This window comes from Hylobates moloch, unplaced genomic scaffold (assembly GCF_009828535.3).
Source record: "Hylobates moloch isolate HMO894 unplaced genomic scaffold, HMol_V3 SCAFFOLD_3, whole genome shotgun sequence".
Taxonomy (NCBI): Eukaryota; Metazoa; Chordata; class Mammalia; order Primates; family Hylobatidae; genus Hylobates; species Hylobates moloch.
Window position 1 is genome coordinate 28,882,440 of NW_026652278.1, and position 27,076 is coordinate 28,909,515.

At 40.8% G+C, this 27,076-nt stretch overlaps 1 protein-coding gene and 1 long non-coding RNA gene across 2 annotated transcripts in view; one reads left to right on the forward strand and one right to left on the reverse strand.

Moving 5' to 3' along the window:
* SORCS3 (sortilin related VPS10 domain containing receptor 3) overlaps positions 1-27,076 on the reverse strand; it is a 630,771-nt gene that overhangs the window by 598,479 nt on the left and 5,216 nt on the right. The gene's annotated exons all lie outside the window — the stretch shown is intronic.
* LOC116483875 (uncharacterized) lies at positions 6,735-8,466 on the forward strand. Its single transcript, XR_004252385.1, has 2 exons — positions 6,735-7,628; positions 7,942-8,466. It is a non-coding gene; the product is annotated as an uncharacterized LOC116483875 (long non-coding RNA).

Genomic DNA, 27,076 nt, shown 5'->3' on the forward strand with positions numbered 1-27,076 from the left:
TAATATCTAACAAAATCGACTTTAAATCAAAAAAAGTTGCAAACAAGAGGCAAAGAAGGACAATATACATTAATAAAAGGTACAAAACAGCAGGAAAATGCAACAGTTATGAATACTTAATGACAGACCATGAAAATATATCAAGTAAAAACATTACAAAATTGAAGGGAGAAATAGCTTCATAATAACAGTTGAAGATTTTAATACTTTACCCTCAAAAAATGGATAAAACAACTAGACCAAATATAAGGAAATGAAAGAATTAATACAATAAACCACTTAGATATAAACATATACAGAACATTCTATTCAGCAACAATGAAAATTAAACAACACACTCTTAAACAAACAATGCAGCAAAGAAAAAATCAAAACAGAAATTAGAAAATACTTAGAGATGAATGAAAACAAAAACACAAAATACCAAATCTTATGGGATGCAGCAAAAGCAGTCCTAAGGAGGAAATTTATAGCTATAAACACTTACAATTAAAAAACAGGAAAGATCTCAAATCAATAACCTAACTTAAGAATATAGAAAAAGAAAACTAAACCCAAAGCTAGCAGACAAGAAAAAAAAAAGGGTCAGAGCAGAGATCAGAGAATACAAAAACACTAGAGAAAATCAATGAAATCAAAAGTTGGTTATTTGAAAAGATCAATGAGACTGACAAACATTTACCTCACTAGACTAAGAAAAAAAGAGAGAAGACTCAAATCACTAAAATAAAAAATGAAACTGGAAACATTACTATTGATTCTACAGAAATAAAAAGGACTATAAATGAGTACTATGAACAATTGTATGCCAACAAATTGGAAAACTTAGATAAAGTGGACAAATTCCTAGAAACACAAAACCTACCAACACTAAATGATGAAGAAGTAGATAATCAGAATAGACCTATAACAGTAAGGAAATTAAGTAGCCGAAAATCTTCCAAAAAATAAAAACTCTAGACCTCATGGTTTCACCAGTGAATTCTACCAAATATTTAAAGAACTATCACCAATCCTTCTTAAACTTTTCCAAAAAACTGAAGAGAAGGGGAAGCTCTTTAACTCATTTTATGAAGCCAGCATTAATTTCCCTGATACCAAAGCCAGTCAAAGACACTATAAGAAAAGAAAACTATAGACCAGTATCCCTTATTGACACAGCTGGAAAAATCCTCAACAAAATACTAGTAAACCAAATTTGGCAGCACCTTAGCAGGATTATATGCCATGACAAGTGGTATTTATTCCTGGATTACAAGGATGGTTTGACATATGAAAATTGACCAGTATACCACATTAACAGAATGAAATGCAAAAAAACACATGATCACCTTAGTTGATGCAGAAAAAGGATTTGACAAAATCCACCACCCCTTTCATGAAAAAAACACTCAACAAACTAGGAGTAGAAGGAAACTACCTTAGCCAGGCATGGTGGCTCACACCTGTGATCCCAGCACTTTGAGAGCCTGAGGCAGAAAAAATGAGCCCAGGAGTTCAAGATCCTGGGCAATATAGTAAGACCTCATCTCTACACACACACACACACACACAAAATATTTAAGTTAGCCAAGCATGGTGGCACACACCTGTAGTCCCAGATACTTGGGAGGCTGAGGTAGGAGGATTGCTTGAACCTGGAAGGCGGAGGTTGCAATGAGCTGAGATTGTGCCACTGTACTCCAGCCTGGGCAACAGAACGAGACTGTGTCACAAAATAAAATAAAATAAAATAAAATAAAATAAAATAAAATAAAATAAAAGTAAAAGAATGAAACTACCTTAACATAATAGGAACCATATTAAAAAAAAAAACCCACAGTTAACATCATACTCAATCATAAAAGACTGAAAACTTTTCCTCTAGGATCAGGAACAAGTCAAGGAAGCTGGCCTTTACCAATACTGTTCAACACAGTACTGAAAGTTCTAACCAGAGCAATTAGGCAAGAAAAAAAAAGGCATACAAATTGGAAAGAAAGAAGTAAAATTATCTCTGTTTACAGATGATATGATGTAGTATGTAGAACACTTGAAAGTTTAAAAAAAGATTGGAACTAATAAATTCAGCAAAGTAGCAGGATACAGACAATAATCAGTTGCATATCATTACATTAACAAGAAACAATCAGAAAAGAAAATTATGAAAACAATTTCATTTATAATAGCAGTAAAAATAATAAAATACTTAGGAGTTATCAAAGGACAGAAAAGAGTCATCAATGAAAATTATAAAATACTGCTGAAAGAAATTAAAGACAAATAAACGGAAACACCCTATGTTCATGAATGAGAGACTTAATATTGTCAAAATGTTAATACTATCCAAAGCAATCTACAGATTCAGTGCGATCTCTATCAAAATCCCAATGATGTTTTTTGCAGAAATAGAAAGGCCCATCCTAAAATTCATATGGAATCTCAAAGGAGCCTGAATAGCTAAAACGGTCCTGAAAAAGCAAAACAAATCTAGAAGACTTTATACTTTCTGAATAAAATCTTACTACAAAGCTACGGTAATCAAAACAGTGTGGCACTAGCATAAAGACAGATACATAAACCAATAGAATACAGCCCAGAAATAAACCTTCATATAAATGGTCAAATGATTTTTGACAAAGGTGCCAAGACCATTCAATGGGGAAAGGACAGTCTTTTCAATAAATGGTGCTGAGGAAACTTGATAGAAAACAATTAAATACCTAACACCATATATAAAAATTAACTCAAAACGAATAAAAGACCTAAATGTAAGACCTAAAACCATAATGCTGTTAGAAGAAAATTTATGGGAAAAGTTTCACTACATTGGATTTCTTAGATGCAACACCAAAGGCATAGCCAACAAAAGAGAAAAATTGGAGTTTATTAAAATTAAAAAATTTTGTATATCAAAAGATGCCATCAGCAGAGTAAAAAGGCAACTTGCAGAATGGAAGAAAATATTTGCAAATCATACATCTGATAAGGGGTTCGCATGCAGAATATATAGAGAACTCCAAAAACTCAACAACAAAACAAGCAACTCAATTTCAAAAATGGGCAAAGGACTTGAATAGACATTTCTCCAAAGGAGATATACAAATGACTAATAAGCACATGAAAAGATGTTCAATATCACTAATCATTAGAGAAATAAAAATAAAAGCTACAATGAGCTACTACTTCTTCCATTCAGATGACTACTATAAAAAAAAACAAAGTGTTGGTGAGGACGTGGAGAAATTGGAAGACTTGTGTTCTATTGGTACAGCTACTATTGAAAACAGTGTGATGGTTCCTGGAAAAACTAAATGTAGAATTACAATATAATATAGCAATTCCACTTATGGGCATTTCCCCAAAAGAAGTGAAAGCAGAATCTCAAAAAGATACAGGTATACTGTATACCCATGTTCATAGCAACATTATTCCCAGTAGCTGAAATACGAAAGCAACCCAAGTGTTCACCAACAGACAAATGGACAAACAAAACGTGGTAAATACATACAATGGAATATTATTCAGCTTTAAAAAGGGAGGACATTCTGACGCATATTACAAAATGGATGAACCTTGAGGACATCATGCTAAGTGAAATATTCCAAAGGCAAATGCTATATGATTCCACTTATTAAGGTAGCTAGAGTAGGCAGCTTCATAGAGACACAAAGTAGAATGATGGTTATCAGGGCTGGAAGTAGGGTAGAATGGGGAGTAATTATTTAATGGGTACGGAGTTTGTTTTGCAAGATGAAAAGTGTTCTGGAGATGAATGGCAGTGACGCTGGTACAACATTCACTTAATGCTACTGAATTATACACTTTAAAATGGTTAAGATGGTAAACTTTTATGTTATGTGTATTTTGCCACAATAAAAATAATAAATGTTTTAAACCTGTGCACTCTAGTACATGTATATTACACATCAATAAACATGCTGGAGGGAAAAAGCATATAGTAGCTACTACCCTTTGCCCTTCTATACTGAAGATTTGGAGGCCCAGAAAGATGAACTGACTTCCTAAAGTCACAGAGCCACTTTTGAGTGGCAGTGCTCGTTCTTAACACTTCTCTCTGCTGAAGTGTATGTGCACATCAACACAGACACATGTCCAACTGAACTTCCCCGCTGGAAGATAACTCTTTGCTCTCAGAGGGAGGGGACTACACCTGTTTAATTTGCTTTAACAGTCCTAATGTCAGAATCACACTTGGGGAAAATATCTCTAATATCTGATAAAACTCTCAGGAATTAGTTCCAACTAGACTCCCTTCACCTATGGTGCCTGTAAATGGTGAACAATTAAAATGCCAATTATTCTGACCCTTCTAATTCAAACTTGAGAAAGTCTAGGTATGATCTGTACTATAGTTCAAGTTTTATGCTGAGTTCAAAAAGTGTTTGCATAATTTTGGGGGAAAATATGCAAATGGTACATTTGGCCCACTTAATCATAGTTAACTTTGATGAGACAGACATCATGGTAAGACAATACAAGTGTATCTCACTGAATCTGAATATCAACATTATGAAGTAGGTACTAATATATATTCATGCCTATTTTGTAAATGAAGACATTTAAATGTAGGGAATATAAGTAACTTACTCAAGACCATATAGCTAGTAAGAGGCTAAACCAGGATCAAACTCTTGTCTCCCTCACTCCAAACCCTGTGATCTTAATTAATTCACTATTCACTCCCCATGTAACACTTAACAAAGAAAAAGAGGGAAAAAAGGCACTTAGTAGTTCTAGATGTGCCCGTCATAAATGGTTCTGATAGAATCAATAAAGCAGGTCCAGAAGGGCCCCCTTAGAAGTCAGATCAAGTTACTGTAGGCCCTGGAAAGAACAAGGTTGGATAGTAAAGGCACTTAATATGGTTTACTAATGTGCGTGCATGCACACACGTGCGCGCACGCACACACACACACACACACGCGTGCGCGCGGCTGTTGCAATAAAGTCTAATTGCAGACCTCCAACCAGTAAGGTGCTCATCTGAGTCGGGCAGCCCAGACACTGGAGACCAAATTGAGACCAACCTGCCCACTTTAAATCCTAGGAGTGCCATGAAGGCGCCTTGAACCCAAGTGACAAACACTCCTGAAACTCAGATGAATCAAGGAAAGCTCAGCAAGGTGACACAAATGGAAAGTATGAGGCTTCCTTTTGTCCATCTATTGCCAGATGGGGCATCAGGACAGCAGCTCCCAGAGGAGGTCCACGGCAAAGTGCCCCCAGCTCTTAGAACCCTGTGAAGCACTAAGCTGACACCATCCTACAGACTCGGACCAGTTGTATTAAGAGAAAAGGTGGCTAAATCACATGAATACAACTTGAAATCACAATCAGAATGAACCTGTGCAAACAACAATGGCAAACAAGCTGTAGAACAACACAGGATTGGCCATTTACTCTGAGGTTTTGTTCCCTTTTAATGCTCACTTGTTACTTGTCCATTCATTTATCAGCCAGCGTTTGTTAAGAAAAGTCTACTAGACAATATTTTTTAACTGTGAAAAATGTAGCCATTTTTTTTCTTTAAAAAGGGACATTGCTCATTTATTTCTTGCAGACCATAGAAGCAGACCTAGATCAGGCTGGAGCCTGATCCTTGGGTAAACCAAGATATAAAACAGGGGAACAATTTTCTCTCTCTTGAGGAGTTTATAGTCTAGAGAAAGAGAAGATCAGAGATCAGTAGGAAGAAACAGGATCAAGAGAGGAGAGCAGGCAGGACGATCTCAGGAGAAGGGAGAAGACAAATGGAGAAGGAGGATGATGGCGCATAGGCAGAGAAAAGCAGCTGAGGAGAAGGGTATTGGTTGTGGGGCCCAGCAGGTGAGCTCAGGAAAGTAAGTACATATGTGAGCACAGTGCCTTGCATGTCTAAGTCCATATAAACTAGGTTCAGAGCCTTGTCCCAAATTTAATAACATACAAACATAAGTAGCTCCTATGCACACTCCAGTATCTCCTCACTGAAAGCATCGTCTGTTCTCTTCATGACATCTACCACAATTTTAACTATGTATATGTTATTAACTTGATAATTGTCTCCAACATACTGTCTCTCTTCTCTCCTCTCTCTCTCTCTCTCCCAATGCCAAGCTGCATGAGAACACAGTTTATATCTTATGCCCCTAATAATTTTCAGCTCTGCCATTTTCTAGCCATGTTACCTTAGGCAGGTTATTTAACCTCTCTGATCCAATAGTCCAAAGAGACTTTGTGAGTATCAAATAAGAAATGCATATAAAATACAGGATAGACCAGCCTGAGAAACACAGTGAGACCCCATCTCTATAAAAAATTTTAAAAAAGTTGGGTATGGAGGCATGCACCTATAGTCCCAGCTACTAGGGAAACTGAGGCAGGAGGATCACTTGAACCCAGGAGTTTGAGGTTACAGTGAGCTATGATCACATCACTGAACTCCAGTCTGGGCAACAGAGCAAGACCCTGTCTCTAAAATAAAACAAAATACAGGATAGCTCTCATTAAAATTATTCCATTTCCCTGAAGAAATACTGCATAGGAACAAAAGGTCCCAGGTCTACATTCCACAAAAGCTCTTCCTCCTTATGCTAGATGAGGTTTATTCCTGCGGCCCATGGTTAGATTCTCCATTCAAGGATCCAGACAGAAAAATCCTATTTCTGTGACTGCATCCTATTTTATTGGCATTTCATCCCTCCAGGCAGTTTCAATCCTCTCCCCTTTCCTCTTCTCCTCCTCCTGCCTGATGCTATGATGCCACAATCCAGTCTCTGTGACTCGGAGGAAACGTTTCCATGGTGATGAGCAGTGATGTCATAAAGGGGGGATTGTTACAGGGTTGAATAAAATCTGGCACTAGATGCACCCGGCCTCCTTATATAAGAGGGGGCGGGAAACAAGCCCTATCAGCACATCCCAGAAAATGGGAAACCAAATCACCCAGGGGATGGCAAGGAATGACCAGAGGGAAAGTTCCAGTTCTGTCCACCATGCACTACCAGCCCCATTTTGGAAAAGAACAGATTTAATAGATCTCACCAAGACAAGAATTGTTTTTGGCCAAAGGAAATCAAAGGAACAAACAAGAGGCAGTGACCACCGGAGACGTCACCTCTTGGTCTAGGAAAACCCAAGCAGACAGTGTCTACATCCATCAAAGCCCAATGTATCAAATATTTATTGAATAAGAACCCATGGACTCTTCCTTACCAGAGCCTTAGATTGCCATGTGCGTCTGATTGCTCCAAAGACAGGCTATTGTGATTTCGGCCCCATATGCATTTTAGAGTAACAAGTCTCACCAGAAAAATAACAGCCAGCCCCAGCTTAATTCCTAGAGAAACTAAAACCACCTTGTTAAGAACATTCCTGGAGGAGAGTTTATACTAAGGAGCACTGCACAATGCTGTTTGCCATCTCTGGGCCCTCTAAAAGCAAGCCCAACCTTGGAAAAGGAATGTCCGCCACCAGGGAAATGTGGCTGCACTGCTGGAGGAAGAACTTGATCACGATGGGCAATGCTTGGAAGTAAAGCATCTGCTGCCTTGGAAAGGCTTGGTCAGGGCAATCATTGTCACAGGCCACTTTTTTTCTCTGACTATCTCTTGGAATTTCAGAGTGACTAAGTGATTGCTACCATTGTGAGTGCCATGGAATAGACCCTGTTCCATAAAAGGTCTCCCTTGGTCCTACAGGAGGCTCTGGGAGCCCGTGCTTTAGCGACTGTATAGTCCCTCATTTTTTCTCTGGGCAGCTGGTTTTCCTGAAGGTTCTGCTCCCAGTGAGCACAGTCCACAGCAGTAGCTAAATGTGTGCAGTGCATGTGTACTTTAATGGCCTTCATCATTATTTATGAACTAACTTCAAAGGGAAGTCATTTCCATCCAGGAAACCTGACATGCTTTTTCATACTGACACATGCATAGAGATAACTGTGCTTTCTTATTATTCCAGAGAGCAAGAGGCAGTGTCTTCCAGAAGTCGGTGTGGGTAGCACCAAACCATCCACCATGTATGAGAGAAAAGCCAGACAGCTGGAAGGCTCTATTCCCAGGCCACTCTCCAGTCCCCAAATATGTCACCATCTCCCATGCCTCCTTACTGGGCCCATGCTGTCCCCTTAACCAGGAATGTCCTCCACCCCCATCCCATCCCCATAGCCCCCTTCATTGTAAGATCTGGGCCCAGCAAATTTCCCAGCTCCTCTTCTCTGAATGCTTCTTTAATGTCTCTAAGAAGGAGTTCCTTCCTCCTTTACTGTCCATCTCTTCCACCACATGAGGGGTTTGGGGAGCTCTTTGAAGACAAGGAACCCTTCCTCATTCATATTTGAATACTAGACCCAAGCACGTGCCCCTAGCATCTGCAATATGCAGATGTCAAGGTGAATGGGGAGATAGATGCCAAGATCCTTGAGTGCTGCAAATCTTCACTGCCAACTTCAACTACTCCAAAATAAAGTCAAAATTTTAAAAGTAAGCTTTGATGACTCAAGTGACTAATTTTATGGACAAGGACCCCTTAATGAAATCTAAGAGGAGGAATGTGGTGACATAAGCAGGACAGGGCTGTGAGACACTGAGCAAACAGTTTATCCTCCCTGAGCTTCAATTTTCTCATCTGTAAAAACGAAGAATGGTGGAAGTTTGAGCTCAAAGTCCATCTCTAACATTCTAACTCAGTGAAGCAGCCTGTGGCATTTTCACATCCTTAAAGGGAAATGTGTTACACTTCAAGGATAATTCCTCAAGGCACTTTGCTGCCCTCCTGGGTTGATATTTTTCCTTTCATTTTCACCTTAAGCCCTGCTCCTGTTTATTGCTCACAATGCACTCCAGACTGGGGAGGGCTGACAATTCCCCCATGAAGGACACACTGTAAAGACAGATGGAACTGCTGCCTAGTCAAGCTGCACTTAATGCAACGTCACCCCAAGACAGACTGCACCCTCTTCCCCAATGCGTCTGAGCCTACCCTTAGCCAGCCCTCACCCCGCCTCCCCCAACAACCAGCAAAGCTCTTCCCAAGTCATGCCTGAGCCCAGATAATTTCATTATTTTACAAAGGCATCTCTGTGTGCCCATATATCCTGTCATTCTCCTTGTCCATGACAAATGGTCGGCATAAAAGTTACCTTTGGAAATGTGTTAAGGCAGGCAGCATGCACATTCAGAGAGGCCGGGGGTAGGGGGGAAGGCGAGAAGGATGGGGGATGATGGAGATGTTCTTCTTTACTGTGCATCAGAAAAATAAAAGAAGAAAGAGTGGGGGGCTGCCAGGGTGAAGGAAAAAGCTCCTGGTTCATTCAGCAGCAGCATGCATGTGTTCAAAGTCTGTCCTAGTTGCTCAGCAACCCAGAAAAAGCATTTCAGAGAGCAAGAGGCTAATTGGATAAATGAATTAATTAGACATTTCTAAAGTCATTGCCGTAAATACAACAGGCTCGTGTGGCCACTATTTTGCTAGTGAAAATGTCTTCCCATCCCTACCTGAGCTTTGATCCAGAAAATGTGGGGAGCTGGGGAGCGAGGGAGCCACCACGTAACAACATATCAGAGATGCTATGCGGAGAGAGGAAAGCAATGGAGGAAGCCCTGCCTTGGAGGAGAAGTTGAACTAAATGGCCTTCGAAGTGTCTTTCAACTTTTAATATTTGATCAGTTTTGCACTGCAGGGTAGGGAGGACAAGAAAAGGAGTAAATCCCCATTCTGCCAGCCTGAAGGCAACTTAATAACCTGCTTTCCCACACCATCCTATGGGGTTTCCCTCTGCTGTATTTAAAGCAAGCAAGTGCCCATGAAAGGCGATAGACAGCAGTTGTTAGGGAGTTTGTGTGGTGTTGGTGGCTGCTTTTTTCCCTTGCTCTGCTTTGCTTCTCCCTGTTGGCTTCCTTTAATTACAACAGAACCCCACTGGCTGCTCTAATGATGGAGAGGACTCCACTGTGCCAGGAGGGAGCGGGCAAGAGGGGGGAAGGGAACAGGCAGAGTGAAAGGAAGGCAGCCGGCAGCTCCCAGAGCTGGAAGGAGAGACAGTGTGGGCTTCTGCTGCTCCTTCCACTAACAAGTTGCTGAGTGACTCCAGGCAAAAACTCAGCCTCTCTGAGCCTTTCTTTTTCCTCCCGTGAAGTAGGGAGAATGGATTTTGTGGTGTTTTGAGGACAATTGATGCCATTGCTAATTACATGTTTCCCTTGCTCAAAATTACTAAGGGTTCCCAGTGCCTATAAAAATAACATGCAACTTTGCCAGTGGGCTATGCAATGCCTTTGTGATCTGGACCCATCTCTTCCTGCCTCTCCTAGTTCCCAAAAACACCCTATTACTTCTCAGCTCCAAGCCTTTACTCATCTTGCTCTTTGCCTGGAAACACCAGAGCTTAAGTAGAAATATTCAATGAAGGCTTCTAGAAAAGAATGTGCCAGCCTAATTGAAAAAGGCCCAGGAGTTGAAAACCGATCTTAGCCCTCATGGGGTCAGCAGTTCAACCTTGTATTGCTGAGGTCTTGCTTCCCTTGCTGGTATGAATTGGAGAAGTGGGCTCTGTAACTCATCAAGTGAGGAGCTCTCAAGTCAGATGGTCCACGTGGGACTTGCAGCTCTGTCACTCACCAGCTTTGTGACCTGGGTCAGGTATTGAGCCCCACCATGCTTTTATTTACTCATCTTTACAATGTGGCTCATAATAGTAGAAACTTCATCGAGTCACCATGAAGATTAAATGAGATGCTCAATGCAAAGGTTACAGCTCAGTGTTTGGCACACAGTAAGAGTATCCTAATTGTTGTCTATTATTTTTGCAAAATTATGTCATTTTAAAATGAAATAAAAACTGATGTCTTCACCTTCTCCCACCCTTTTGCTCTGATTCTCTCAGCCTATCCGCACTCACAAACTCTGTAATATCCTGATTTCAACATCAATAATACAGCAGACTCAACTACCTTACATCTGTATTTTACTCTATTTCATTACCCACTCTGAAGCTTATTAGCCATGTGAGCTTGATAATCCAACCTCTTCATCACAGTTTTCTGTTAAAGAGAGATAATAATAACCTCCAACTCATAAAGTTATGAGGGGAAAATGAAATGACACAAATAAAGCACCCAAGTCTGGCACCCGGCACACAGCAGACCTTCAGTAAATGCTGGATCCCATCCCCAGAGGCTTCACTTTTGATTCCAATATTGATTTGGATTTCCATCCTTCCACCTACACATACTTCTCTTAGATTTTAAGTTCCCAGAAGGCTGAGATCAAATCTGAACTGTTTCTTGTTCATCATCAATCACAGTACTTAAGTGCAATTAGGAATTTGTTCAAGATATTTTAAAAACTATTTATTGCAGGACGATATGTATCTATCTATCTATCCATCTATCTATCTATCTATATTCCCAAATCATACTACCTTAAATAACAATGATATTCATAAATATATAGGCAATAACAACTCAACTATGAAGTGTGTTTGATCTCAGCTATGAACAAGCAAGTCTCCTCTTAAAAAGGCTTAGCCAAGACTAAGTCACAATGTCAAGACTGCACTGGACAAGGGCAGCTTGCCTGTTGAGGTATGTCACTGATTGCTAGGAGGCCCATGATGGTCAAAGAGCAGATAATTTGGCATTACCCATCCCTGCTTCAGGAGAACAAGTTAGGGTGGTGGAGCAAGACACATATCTTTCTCTGGGTGAGAGCAGGTATGATTATCTTTATAAATAAATAACATAGCTGTCAAGGGGGAGATGAAAAATACTCCCCTATTTCTTATCCCTGAATATTACAAGACTCGTCCTCATTCCCAACTCCATGGGCCCCTGTTCTGGGAAGAAAGAAAAGAAAATGGTTAGAGATGGGACAGGAGAAGGCAGAAGAGAGGAATAAACTAGAAATCCCCAGATTTGCTCAGATGCTGAAGAAGAGAATTTAATTGTGTGAAGAACAGAGCAAGAGGAAGTTGTTGTTTAAGTGGTTCCAGAGTTTCTGTTTGGACAATGAAAAGGTTTTAGAACTATAGTGGTGATAGTTGCATAACAAGGTGAATGTAATTAATGCTCTGAGTTGTAGCAGTAAAAATGATTCAAATGGCAAATTTTATGTCATATGTATTTTAAACAAATAAATAAAATTTAAAGAGGAAAAAAAGGTACAGAGCAAAGCTCTCCCCAATTGCCCCTCTGCTTAAACCAAGAAAAATCCATCATTGTAAGTATTTGACCAACACAGAGAGAAGACCCAGTCTTTGGCCAGAGCCCATGGTTCTCCTCTCATGGGAGCTTTTTGAGGCTCAGGCATAAGTCAGACAGGAAATAGGCGTCTCTGGACCAGAAAGATGTCTGGACTGGCCTACCTCTCCCTGATGCCAGCCCTAAAAATTGGAAAAATTAGGCAAATAGCACAGGCTCTGATTTCAAGAGTCACCATCCCTAAAACACCTTCCCATACCATCCCCAACTCATTCACCATTAGGATATCAGATTTAAAATGTGAAGGGCTCAGAAAAAAAAAGCTAAGACATAAAGGACCAGTATTAGACCATTTTCCCTAAGTCAGAAAGACCTAGGAAAGTGGAGGGTGCTGGGTAGAGGGGAGGGTGAGGGCCACAGGAGCTCACTTCCCTGCATCCCTTGCTCTTGTTTTATTTCAGGTAAAGGCTGACCCAGCCCCCATACCTGAGAAGGGACTCAGACTCTGGGGTGTTTCCTATTTTCTTCTGTCCCTGGAAGTTCCTCCTCTATCTAAATGTTAACCCATAGGTGGCCATGCTTTACTTGCTGTAAGTTCACTAGAAACAATAGGTCCTACCCAGCTCACAGATAGGCAAGATGGACAGTTAGAAGCAGAATAATAAACTCTCAGTTAAAAAACTGAAACCCACTTTTCAGGAAGCCACCTTAGTAACTTAAAATAAGAAGCAGAGCCACCTAAGACACAGCAATGTGCAGCTATAGATGCAGGTGCTTTGATTTGTCTCATTTTTAGAGTCACCTGCCATTCTTTGAAGATGCACATCTCCACCCTCCTATCATCCTCAGCTCCTTTAAAGGAAATTTAAATCGGGCTGGAGCTGCTGCTATCTGAGAAAAAAGATATAGGAAGGGCTATTGCTAAGTCCCAGCTCATCCTCTGGCCAGTGCAGGAGTGTCCCCCACTGTGCAGGCATCTCTGCAGGGGCCTTTCACAAAGTCCTCCCTCCCCCATCCTGGGGAAGGGAACCAGCAATGTTGGAGGGTGCAGCTTCCTCTCCTCTTAAAAAACACACACCCTCGCAGGGGGGTGAAAGAATGGCTGGCAGAAGGCAGACCAACTGTGAGGGAGATCAAGCTAATCTCCAGGACCTCTTATCTAACAATAACCATTTCCTGCTCATTTTAGAGTATCTTCTACCACAGGGCAGGCACCTTGGCAAGCACTTTAAACTCACTAAATCCTCACAAAGACCAGGCAAAATAGGATTATATCCTGATTTTATAAAGGAGAGAAATACGTCTCAGAAAAGTAATTTGCCCAGGTCACAGCTACTTAGTCAGGGATGGAGCTAAGATTCAAGATCAGGTCCTTCCGACCCAAGCACTACTCTTCTACCTAAAGGGATCCCAAACCTGATGTCTTCCCACTAGTCATCTATTTATTTATTCTTCCCAAGGCTACATTCTGGGGGGAAATTCTCTGGACTAAAAACTTAATGGAATACTAATGGGCATCAGAGTGTTACAGAAAGAGCACTGGACTAAAAGTCAGAGAACTGGACATTAATGCAGGCGTTTCTACTATCTAGATGAATTTGGACACTATACAATCTCTCTTGCCCACATTTTCTATGTCAGAAAAAAGATGTAGTTAGGTCATTATGTGTTCTCTCCAGCTCTAAATATTGTCTCTGAATTATTTATATTTTAAGAGGACCTTAGAGGGAACAATGTTCAACATGAAGAATGGTCCTCTAATTGTGAAGATTCTGGAAAGGAAAAAATAAAATCAAGCAAAAAAGTCCTCCTTGCTCCCCTTCAAAATCACAACAAGAGTATGAGCAACTCCTTCTACAATTTAATTACAATATTTCCTTAAAAATATCTGTACATTTATAGTTTATAATGCCCTTTCAAAGACATGATTTCATTTTGATCCTTGCAACTATTAAACAGATGAGGAAACTTGAGTCTCAGATGTTGATTGACTTACACCATTTCATAAAGCTGGCAGATATTCATGTGAAGACTAGTCCTCTAATTTCGGTTTAGCCACAACCAAACAAACAAACAAACAAAAAAACATGCTTATGTATAACCCTGCACTCCATCCAGAGTCCTATTGCAGCATGAGCCCACTCAGGTAACAACCGTAAGCTATCATCATCATCGTCATCATCCACAATAATCTCATTTGAGCACATAACAGACACTAAGTAATCACTCTCAAGGCAATTAAGAAAGGGGACTTGAGGTCAGGCGCTGTGGCTCACACCTGTAATCCCATCACTTTGGGAGGCCAAGGTGGGTGGATCACCTGAAGTCAGGAGTTTGAGACCACCACGGCCAACATGATGAAATGTTGCCTGTACTAAAAATACAAATACAAACAGAGCCAAGTCAGCCAAGATCATGCCATTGTATACTCCAGCCTGAGCAACAAGAGCAAACTCCATCTCAAAATAAAAAAGGAGACTTGTGCTGTTTCATCACATATGCCTAAACACCTACCAATTTCATCTACAGGTTGGACCAGCTCTGCTTAGAAGCATGCAGACATAATACTCATCTGCATACATGTGACCTCTCTGCTATTTTTCTCTCCTCATCTCAGCTCCTGAAAAAAACACACGGATGAGCCCTTTCTCCCCAGACATGATTCTTTCAGCATCCCTCAATCTGCCACTGCAAACAGGTTTGGAAGAAGCATATATTCAGTTAGCATGTGACAACAGTGTTTCATACAATATAATTAACACTGCCCTACCCCATTTCTTTAAAAATTAGTAAGTGCACAAGAAAGAAAACACAAAACAAAACCAGAAGGGAGAAAGGCAATTTTAAAATGAATTCGACTGCAGAAGCTTATGTTCCTGTAGGCATAGTAGATATTAATAATTCAACAAAATATTACAGTAATTACTATACTTTGCAAAATCACAACAGTGCACTTTAGCACAACTCCTACCAATCTCCCTGCAACTTCCATTAACAAATAAAATACAATTCCCTATATTAAATTTGTTGTTTAAAAGCTAAATATTTTATTAGAACTAATATATTTTAAGTAATCAGTCAAAACCAAGAAAATCCTTGGCCCTGTATTTCTCACCCCTTCAAGTGAAATTCCATCTTCACAGTTAGAGCTAAAACTGATTTCAACTCCAACAAGAATACACTAAATGTTAGGGTCTGAAGGCCCCTATTGAGGGAACTGAGGATTACTCAGCTCTCAGGCTCTGCTGGAATCTGATTAGCCTGCCAGAAGGAGAGTGAGAAGGAAAAAGAGTAGACAATTAGTTCTTTTGGACTATAAATCTGGCCTACCACATTCAGCTCCCGAAAAAGAAACCATGAATTGTAAAGAGAGGCAAGGGGCAGGCAACCACCAAAAAAAAAACACTCCTAAGTCCATCCCTGAGCATGTATGTAGCAGGTTAATGACCTCGAAATACAGGTGAACCTCACTTTATACTGTAATTCTGTTCCCACAAATTTGCTACATCCAATCTCTCAAGTTCTATTGATTTTGCCTGCTGCAAAAATGCTGCAAAATAAACCACCTAAATCTCAATCACTTATTCTCACAACAATCAATCACTTTATTCTCAGAAATATTCAGAGCAGCTCGGGGTTGGCTGATCATAACTGGGCTCAGCTAGGTGGTTCTAGCTGGGCTGGGCCGATCTAGCGTGGGCTTGGCTGGAAATGGCTATGTACTAGTTGTCTCTCATCCTCCTCCTGAGACCAATAGGTCATGTTTTTCTCATGGCCACCCCGAAGGCACAAGAAAACAGGTAGAAACACACATTCTTCTTGATAACTAAGCTTAGAACTGGCACACTATCACTTTGAACTCTCTATTGGCCAAAGCAAGTCACAAGGCCAAACAAAAAGTTAGAAGATGGGGAAGAAGGTCCCATTCAGAGAGAGGGCACTGCAAAGGTCCCACACAAAGGGAGTTATAAAGAGAAGCGAAAAATTGGAGCTAACGACACAATCAACTACATCTGCCAAATATTTCTTCAGTGGACTCCTTCTTATCTACCCCCACTGCCACCATCCAAGCCATCATCCTCTTCAGCTACATCCTCTCAGCATTCATCCTTTTTTCCCTCTAACCCACAGGGTGATCAGAGTGATTTTTTAATGTACGTTTAATTTTATCATTTTATCACTCTCCTACTATAAACCTTTTCATGGCTCACCTCTTTACTTTTTTTCTTTTTCTTCTTTTTTTTTTTTTTTTTTTGACAAGGTCTCACTCTGTCATCCAGGTTAGAGTGCAGTGGCATGATCGCAGCTCACTGCAGCCTCAACCTCCTGGGCTCAAGTGATCCTCCCACCTCAGCCTCAGCCACCTGAGTAGCTGGGACCACAGGTGCATGCCACCATGCCCAGCTAATTTTGTTTGTGTGTGTATTTTTTGTAGAGACAGAGTTTCTCCATGTTGCCTCTCAAACTCCTGGGCTCAGGGGATCTGCCTTCCTCAGCCTCTCAAAGTGCTAGAATTGCACGCATAAGCCACCATGCCAGGCCATCCCTTTGCTGTTGGGATAAGGAACTAAACCCTTGCTTAGTCCTGCCCATGCCTGCCTGTCTAGCTTCATCTCATCTCTCACCATCCCCCAGCCCCTCTGCTCCAGCCACAATGTCCTTCCTTTCCCCTTCAAATACCTTGCTCCTCCCTGCCACAGAAGCCATATGCCCAGAACACTATGCCCTCTCCTCTGAACCTAATCTACCCCGCACATCTTTGCAATCTCCACTCATCTGCATCTCCCTCTCTGCCCTTCCTAAGTTAAATGTCCCTAGTGTTGTCATGTACCTCTCAATCAGAGCGCTGCTCAACATTACAGACTCAGAATCCAGCAGCACCTGGCACATAGAGGGGACTCCACAAATATGTATTGAATATTGATGTGTTAGTCCATTCTCACATTGCTATAAAGAAATATCTAGGACTGTGCATTTTATATTTAATAAAAGAAGTTTAATTGGCTCATGGTTCTGCAGGCTGTACAGGAAACACATTGGCTTCTGCTTCTGGGGAGACCTCAGGAAACTTCCAATCATGGCAGAAGGCAAAGGGGGAGCAGATGTCTTACACGGCAGGAGCAGGAGCAAGGCGGGAGGCACTGCACACTTTTAACCAACCAGATCTTATGAGAACTCACTCACTGTCACAAGGACAGTACCAAGAGGATGGTGCTAAACCATTCATGAGAAATTTGTCTCCATGATCCAATCACCTCCCACCATGCCCCACCTCCAACAATGAGGATTACAATTTAACATGAGATTTGGGCAAGAACACAGTTCCAAACCATATTAATTGGCTATTGCTGTGGTTTTTAAAAATGATTTTAAATTTTTTTAAATAAAAAGAAACCAAATACCACATGTCCTCACTTACAAGTGGGAGCTAAATGATGAGAACTCATGAACACAAAGGACAGAACAACAGACACTGGGGGCTATTTGAGAGTGGAGGATGGTAGGAGCAGAAAAAATAACTATTCAGTACTAGGCTTAAATACCTGGATGACAAAATAATCTGTACAACAAGCCCCCATGAAATGAGTGTACCTACATAACAAACCTTCACATGTACCCCTGAAGCTAAAATTAAATAAATAAAACTACTCCTTTTTTTTTTTTTTTTTTTTTTTTTTGAGACAGAGCTCTGTTACCCAAGCTGGAGTGCAGTGATGTGATCTCTGCTCACTGCAACCTCTGCCTCCCCGGTTCAAGTGATTCTCCTGCCTCAGCCTCCCAAGTAGCTGGAACTACAGGTGTGTGCCACCACACCTGACTAATTTTTGAATTTTTACTAGAGACAAGGTTTCACCATGTTGGCCAGGCTGGTCTCAAACTCCCGACCTCAGGTAATCTGCCTGCCTTGGTCTCCCAAAGTGCTGGGATTACAGGCATGAGCCACCGCACCCTGCCTAAAACTACTTCTTTTGGTTGAGTTTTACACTGAAGGTATTTGGATAACGAGTGTCAATAGCAAATGGCTCTGCAAAGTGTTTAATCTCCCACCTTATACTACCGATTTTGCGTAAATCCAGTTTTAATGCATCAGGCTTCCTCAAGGGTTGCACATCACTAATTTGAACAAAGTCACAGGTATCTTATGTTATGTACCTCCTTTTCCCACCATCATCAGTCCATGAGTAAAAGGGGAGACACATATAATACCAAATAGCACGTGATATAAAATCATCAAGTAACCTAAGTACTTCCCAAATCCAAGAAAAACTTTTTTTGACCCTAGATTTCTATGTCCAGAGGAACCACCAAGCCAATGTGAGAGCAAAACAAAATTTTAGACATGCCAAGAATCTTTCTTAAAAGTAGATCTCCTGATCATCAGAGAAATGCAAATCAAAACTACAATAACATATCATTTCACCCCAGTTAAAATGGCTTATAGCCAAAAGACAGGCAATAACAAATGCTGGTGAGGACATGGAGAAAAGGGAACCCTTGTACACTGTTGGTGGGAATGTAAATTAGTGCAACTACTATGGAGAACAGTTTGGAGGTTTCTCAAAAAACTAAAAATAGAGCTATCATCCAATCCAGCAATCTCGCTGCTGGGTATATACTCAAAAGAGGAAATCAATATATCAAAGAGATATCTGCACTCCCATGTTTGCTGCAGCACTATTCACAATAGCCAAGATTTGCAAGCAACCTAACTGTCCATCAATAGACGAATGGATAAAGAAAATGTGGTACATATACACAATGGAGTACTATTCAGTCATAAAATGAATGAGATTCAGTCATTTGCAAAAACATGGATGGAAGTAGAGGTCATTATGTTAAGTGAAATAAGCCAGGCACCAAAAGACACACATGGCATGTTCTCACTTCTTTGTGGGGTCTAAAAATGAAAACAACTGAACCCATGGACACAGAGTAGAAGAACGATTACCAGAGGCAGGAAGGGTAGTGGGGGAGAGGGGTAGGTGGGGATTATCAATGGGTACAAAAAATAAAATGAATGAATAAGGCCTAGTATTTGATAGCACAAAAGGGTGACTAGAGTCAATAATAATTTAATTGTACATTTTAAAATAACTAAAAGAGTATAATCTGGATTATTGGTAACACAAATGATAAGTGCTTGAATGGACAGATATCCTATCTTCCATGATGTGATTATTATGCAATGCATATCTGTACCAAAACATCTCACGTACCCCATAAATATATACACCTACTATGTACCCACAAAAAATTTTTTAAATTAAAAATTTTTAAAGGATTAATATCTCCCAAGCACTGGGTGACCATATGATTCATCATCTAAGCCTGGATCTTTTGAGAGTCAAAATACATCCATTCATATTCTATCAGGACAAAAGGTATAAACCAAGACATTCCCATGCATTCTCTGAAAAAAGACTACTTGAGGATATGCCATAGAAAAATGAAAAGCAGCCCACAACAGAGGAATGGGATCCAAAAAACAGAGGCACTAATCCAAGAGTAAAATAAATAGAAATCTCAAGATGACAGAAGGGAAACAGGCCTAGAAAGAAAGAAATCAGTACAAATTAGAATATCTAATAATAATACAACTAAAAAGTTGGAATATCATAGTACTATGATGAAATAGCATATTCTTTATCTTCCTATAAAGAAAATAAAACAAGTAGAAACACACGGTAAAACAGAGTTCTCCATAAGAAATTTATACACCACACTGACATGGCAGAATTCTGAACAATTGTCAGAACAACAGGTAATCTATTTGACCTCAAAGCTCAGGACACTCCTTGTCAAGTGACCCAGGTTTGGTGATAGAGTACGACATCTATTTCTTATTGTGCTAGTAGATTTTGTTGCAGATAATAAAAACAGCCAGAATTTTTTAACAATTTCATTAACTTTCATTCACTGTGGTCTTGATTATGTTCAAGTTATTTCCTAAGCATGCCCCAATTAGCACATGTCTTATGCTATCTCACACTGTTCTCTGCAATATCTGTCCAACATATGTTTACCACACACAAAACTGTAAGTTTTCTTTGGTGTCCAGTCTGCACCACATAGATTTTTTGCACATGCTGCCTCACTAGGCATATAGTAGGTGCTCTCTAAACACTTCACATGATCTGAAAAGAGTAAGGCAGAGCAATCAATACAGGTCACGACCTGGGGCAAATGTTTTGTTAAAACATCCAAATTACACTCCCATCTGAGAATTTTATTATACCAGATGTGACTTGAAATAAATTGTACATCAGTTTATTCTTATTCCATGCCTGGAATAAGAATCTTGGGGTTCTCACTACCATGGTATGCGTGTTAATGGAAGTGTTCATTTGTACTGAGAAGGCAGAAGAAGGCAAGAGCTGCATCTGGTCTCAAATCTGTTGTCAAAGGGACTCTAGCTCCTTAAGGAATGAAGGAGAGGTGAGGTAAACTAACAACTTGAGTTCATATCGCCCCCTATTCTTTTCAAAATGCTTCCATGTGCACCATCTCATTTTTTTAACTATGACATAAAGGGAGCAAATAGGATTGTCCCCATTTCACCAATCAAGAAATGACTGACCTAATATCACATCTACTTTGTGGTAAGATGAGCTGCACCAATTTTTGCAACTTTTTCATTTTATAGGTGAGGAAACTGAATCCCAGAAAATTCAAATAACTGGCATCATACTAAGCAAACAAATTATTGAATGAATGAGTGAAAGAATGAATGAAAATACATCTGCTTGAAGTAAGACCAAATCTAGGCATGCTTGAAAGAAGCATTTTCCATTTTTTAATATCACACTTGCAGGCTCTCTCCTTACTAATAATGCACCCATTTAAAACACACACACACATTTAAAACATATTTAAAACTTGGGTTTAATCCCACAGGAAGCGCTGGGAGACCATGAAGGAAACATGTCTCAGAGTTAGCCAACCCCAGTGGTCAAGGGGGCTGGATATTTATCCATCAACTCCCACCAGTCATTGGTAGTGGCTGCTCCCTGCTCCCTCACAGGCATTAATTCCTTGACTCTTCCAGCCTGTACCTTGTGTGATCAAAGCAAGCTATAGTGGCCAGGGAAAGCTGGTCCCTGGTGCTGGTGGTTGGAAATCAGGCCAGCATGCAGAGCAAAGGAACACCCCGGGAATACAGGTAGAGTGCCAACAGATCTCCAAATGAGAATTAACATTCTTTTTTTTTTTGAGATGGAGTCTCACTCTGTCACCCAGGCTGGGGAATGCAATGGCATCATCCTGGCTCACTGCAACCCCTACCTCCTGAGTTCAAGAGATTCTCCAGCCTGAGCCTCCCATGTATCTGGGATTAAAGGCATGTGCCACCATGCCCAGCTAATTTTTTTTTTTTTTTTTTTTTTTTTTTTTAGTAGAGCCCGGAGGTTTCACTATGTTGGCCAGGCTAGTCTCAAACTCCTGACCTCAAGTGATCTACCCGCCTCAGCCTCCCAAAGTACTGGAATTACAAAAATTAACATTCTTATGTTAAAATAGCCTATTATGCTAGGCCCTTTATAGGAATCATCTCTAAGATTCACAACAATCCTGCAAGTCCAGTATTATCATCATTTTACAGCCAGTGAAAGTACGGCTTAGAGACTTGTTCAAGGTTGCTGTGGCTTAGGGACCTTCTTATGACAGAAAAGACGCTTTAGAGTTTTGAGAAATCTTTCAAACAAAAGTTTGCTTTCAAGCATGAATAACACTGAAAGCAACACAGTGAGATAAGCAACTCTTTCACCACTAAGGATACTCTCCTCTTCCACTACCACTCTGGAAAACAAGTTTCTCTGTGTCAACAGCTTCATTGTCTCAGAACTCTTAATGTAGACAAGTTCCCCCACTATGTGTAATCACATTCAGATATGGCAGCTTGAGCTATTTTTCTAGTCTTGAAAATGTTCAACTCAGTAATTGTTCTTCATCTCCCACTGAGAACAGATTTTTAAAAGAAAAAGTTTATTTCTTATGCAGCAGTGTAATCTTTAACCTGACTCTAACCATCTGAATGAGAAACTGCCTACCTCACCATAGATGTCAAAAAGGCTTTTGGGAGGATGTCAGGCATGTGGGACCTGAGAGCCTATGAGAGACAGCCGCAATGTCCCAGGGTGCAGACCCCAGGCCAGCAACAGCAGGCCAGGCACTACTCCATCCCTAAGACACTTGTTCTTTACCCAGGCACTTTTAAGTATTTAAGCAAGTATTTATTCTGTTCAACTCAATAAGCACCTATTGACTAACCACCAGATACAAGAGAGCAAGGAAGCAAAAAGGAAGGAAACACAGAAGAGATGGGAGAACCTAGCCTAAGCATCACTTCCAGCAGAATCTATTCGTAGAGTGTTAGTTCAGTCATTAATGGTCTGAGTATCTAACTGCTGAATGAACGTGTTTGCATCTACTCCCCTTTTTTCTGTAGGAAGAGGCTGAATGATCAGCCCTCCAGTATTGAAAACTGCCCTGCTGCCAAATGATTATTCATCTATGGATCATCATACAACCCCTACACAATTCACTTACAGGCTACTTTTCATCTTCCCTCCTTCGGAACAATTCCTGGTGCAGCATTGTCTTGTTATTTCATCCTATTTATTTTTACTTCTTTCCCAGGGCAACACTCCCTCTAGTGTCTACGCAGGGCTCTCAGGTTCCACTCCTGGTACATAGGGTGAAGGCAAAAAGGGAACTCAAGCCTACAACTCTATGGGTATAGATCACCACAAAGTAGTGGATTGTACCAGTGTGATAATTCTGGGGAACAGGCTGCAGATACTCTACAGATATCTCCAATCCATGTGATATGCCCATTTCACAACAGGCACAAATACAGAAGAGGAGAGGAAAAATGTAACAGTGAGGTCTAGCCCATGACTTTGGCATAGATGAGTCTTTGGCACAAGACTGGGTTGCTTGCCAACCAGCCCCAGCAACCCAGTGTTCTCCAATGTTCTAGAAGCTACACACTTTACTCACTTCCCTCAAGAAGTCTCCCTTGATTAGCTGTGAGTTGTATCATGGATGCCCAATCTGAGAGAAGTTACTCTTCATCTTTTTGGATCCCTTAACTCTCCATGCAATAAAAGCCCTGTAATAATGTTAAACTTATTCATAGCTTATTAGTGTAATCATCTAATGAATATGATTCTGTTTCTATTACAAATTCTGAGTATGAATTTCAAGAATACAGGTCCCCACTCATTCACGTCTAGATCCTTTTCAATGTCTACTTTAGCATGACATAAAAGATAGACATGGCAAAGACTCATTGACTGGAAGCATGAACTATGGGAGGTGGTTGAAATGAGCATCTTGATGAGAACTGGGTTCTAGCCAAGGCCTTGCCATCAGCTCACTGGGAAACTTTGAGCAAGTGCCTCCTCCCTCTGCTTCAACATTTCCATCTGAAAATTAAGGGAAGGCCCCTTCCAGATATAAAAATAACAACTAAACTAAAGTATCTTGAGTGCTTGCTACAAATGGGTCAGGCACTACTTTTAAGCACTCTGCCCTGTATAGTCTCGCTTAATTCTTACAACAGCCCAAGGTAGAGATACTATATAATCACCCCCTTTTTTCAGATGAAGAAACAGCCGAGAGGGTAACAACTTGCCCAATGTCACACAGCTATTAAGAAACAGAGACAGGACTTGAACCCAGGCACTGGCTGCAAAATCCATTATCTTATTTAGTATGTGGCCTGTTTCAGGTTCCCAGTCTATCTGTTCTCAACAAATCTAGAAAAGGATTGCATTCATGATGAAATCTCTCCACAAATATGAATTCACACAAGTTGTACCATATACCCATACTAAATAATCCCACAACCCAATAGAATCCTTGATTATCCTACATAGCTTTATTTCCAGTTTTTCCCCTAAAGAAGGTTTCTTCTCTTTCCAATGCATGCCAAGTAACAGTCCCCTACTTAGCCAAGGGCACAGTTTTACTGACCAAGAACCCTGCTGGCCCCACTCTGCTGCAGGACCCTCTCATCTCAACCAAGCAGGGATGGCTTCCTCTGATTCCCTGCATGCACTCAATAGCAGAAGACAACCTGTGCAATCCTGAGGTTCTTAGACACCATAATTTTTTCCAAATTTACTATAGAACATTTATTAGTGTACTATAAACAACAGTATTTCCATAAATAATTAAATCCAAACTACACTGATCAAAATAAATGAGCAAAATATTCCTGGTTGTGATGTAACTAGGCTTGATTCACTCACTAACTCAAATAACGAGGTGACTCACAAGAGGCCCCCATTAACAATGGTTAGTAAGATACAGCTTGTCCAACATTAACTAGCTTGTTATTCATTGTCTGCAGCCACCGTGGTGGGTGGGCAGGGTGACTATAGAGCATGGCCCAGAACAGAAGGAAAGAATCTATTCCTAAATGTCTCTGTCTAGCCTCATATGATACCCATCCTGGGGCCTCAGTCTACCCTACCTATAAAATGGGCACCTCACCAGAGTGAAAACACACAAATCCTCTTAGAAGGAAAATGCTCTGTTAACCTGAGAAGAAAGGAGAAAAATGGGTGGGAAGAGGGGATGGCTCTTCCAAGAGAAAAAAAAATAAGCAGGGTCCAAGGTCGGCTGCCATGTTTCTGTCTAAGCTTCATATCCTCATCTCTATCATGAGTGATTTGATGAAGACAATTCCCAAGTACACTTCCAGCCTTGACATTCTGCAAGTCTCAAATTCCTGTAGTATGTCCCACAGGGATCCTCTCTTCTGCGAGCTCATAGCCTGAAACGATCACTTGACAATTAACCACATATCACCCCATGGCATCTGTCTTGTTGTCATGTGTTATTTAACTTTACAGAAGAGCAGTCTCACATCCAAAGCATGTCAGCAGGACCATGAGGCAAATGCTGTCTCATCCTTCTTTGTCTCCTCTCTATCACACTTCTACCAACCCCACAGTTTCTAGGACAATGCCACATACACAGGAAGCACTCAGAAAATGGATGAATGCCTTATGGGGGTGTCCATCTGATCTCTGAAGTGCATGAGAAGCCAAGATTGTTAACTAGTCCTTATTTCTATCCTCTTACTAAGTAGCATAGAGATCCCTCTGAATCTTATGTTAACATTCATATATGAAATAACACACCAGTTTTCTACACTCAGTGTTATTAAGAGACAGTGTTAACCTGTTAATTATCTTAGGCCAAAATGATCTTTCCTCTCCTCTTACCCTGCAGCTAAGGTACGGTCCAACTCCCCAGGTGGGTTCAGTATTACTGAGCTATGTACTACCCTACGGCACATGCTGCCAGGCATGGATGAGAAGAACAGAACTCACACTTGATGGTGATTGGAGGGAGGGGTTGCTGTTTTAATTATTTCAGCTCTTACCCTCAAAACACTCACCAAATAATATAAGACTAAAGTAAGTACTAAACTAAATATGACCAAATGTGTGGTGCATTCTGCAAATTCTATAAACAAGTAGAGGAAAAGAGAAATAAATGCTTCTAAGGAAAGTTTCATAGAACCACTGAGTCTGAATGTTGAACTGAGCTATGAATAATAGGTGCCCTTTCATCAAGAAAGAAGGGTACCCCAAGTGGAAGAGACCTCAAGGTGCTTGGGACAATGAAGACGCTGCCCTCGCCAGAATGCAGGAGTCAATCAGGGAAGAGTCAAATCCAAAGTTGGAGAAGTAGACCTGGGACATACATAGCCTTGAATGCCAGGCTAATGGACTCTGGATTTGAATTTAAGAAACCGAAGTTCCTCAAGCCAGAATGTAGACAAAATGAATGAAACATTCCTGGCTATAGTAGCTGTCAAGTTCTGAAATCATTGCTATCCCAGGCAACAACAATTTCTAATTCCTTTATAGCCTCTGCTTGATGAGACTTGAGACTGTCTTTCATTCACTCAGTCAAACATTATCAAGTGCCAACCATGTGTAAGGCAAAGCTGCCTCATCTCCACTGACTACTAACAAAGTCAGAGCCCTATCCAGAGCCTTTTCTCAGTTACCCACAACACCAGGAGAATAAACTTGGTTAGCCAAATTCGATCCATCCCACAGAGCCAGTTTTGCTTACCAGAACTGCCTAGTGACCCACTAGGCACTCACATTCTGTATTTCCCACCTCCTCCTCCACAAGGCCCCTTTTCTCCTTCAGACTTACTGCAGAATCATCCTTTGACATTTTCTCCCTATAAGGGAAGTATCTCAAACCAGCCGAGGCCAAAAGAAGGCAGAAAGCGGGAAATCAACAGGTAGGTCAAGCCACAGGCCTTAAGTGACTTAGCCAATCTGTACCTAGCCTTGGATAAACCACTAGTCTCCAGCCAAATCTTTCTATCACAGAGTGTCTGCTTTGTCGCACCTCTCTGCTCCTTATGAGATGATTCAGGGCCCACAGATCGACCAGTTCCAGGATTCCTTCACTGACAATAGATTTACACAGCCCAAGGAAAAAGCAATTTTCCCTTCTGTCCACTGAGCCTTCCTGCCACCGAAGTCACCAACTCCCCTTCCCTTAAATCCAACACCACTGGAGAAGCCACTTCCCGGCATTCCTTCTTTGCCAGCTACAAAGCAAGTTCCAGCCACTGCATTTCTGTAATCATTAAATCAGGCCTCCCAATTAAGGAGTCTGCAACTTCTGCTCACCTTAGCAATCACTGAAGGATCTGAGAAGGAAATCACACCCTGTAATCCAGCCATCAGAGAAATCACAGAGCAGATAAATAGCCTGTCCCCAGCTCCTCCTCTCCCCATGGCCCCTCAGACCAACAATGACCAGGAGCAATTAGTGCCATTATGTCCCCATGCATTTCCCAGCTACATCTCAACTGAGATGGTTTCCCCTTGTAATACTAATTGAAAACAATTTTT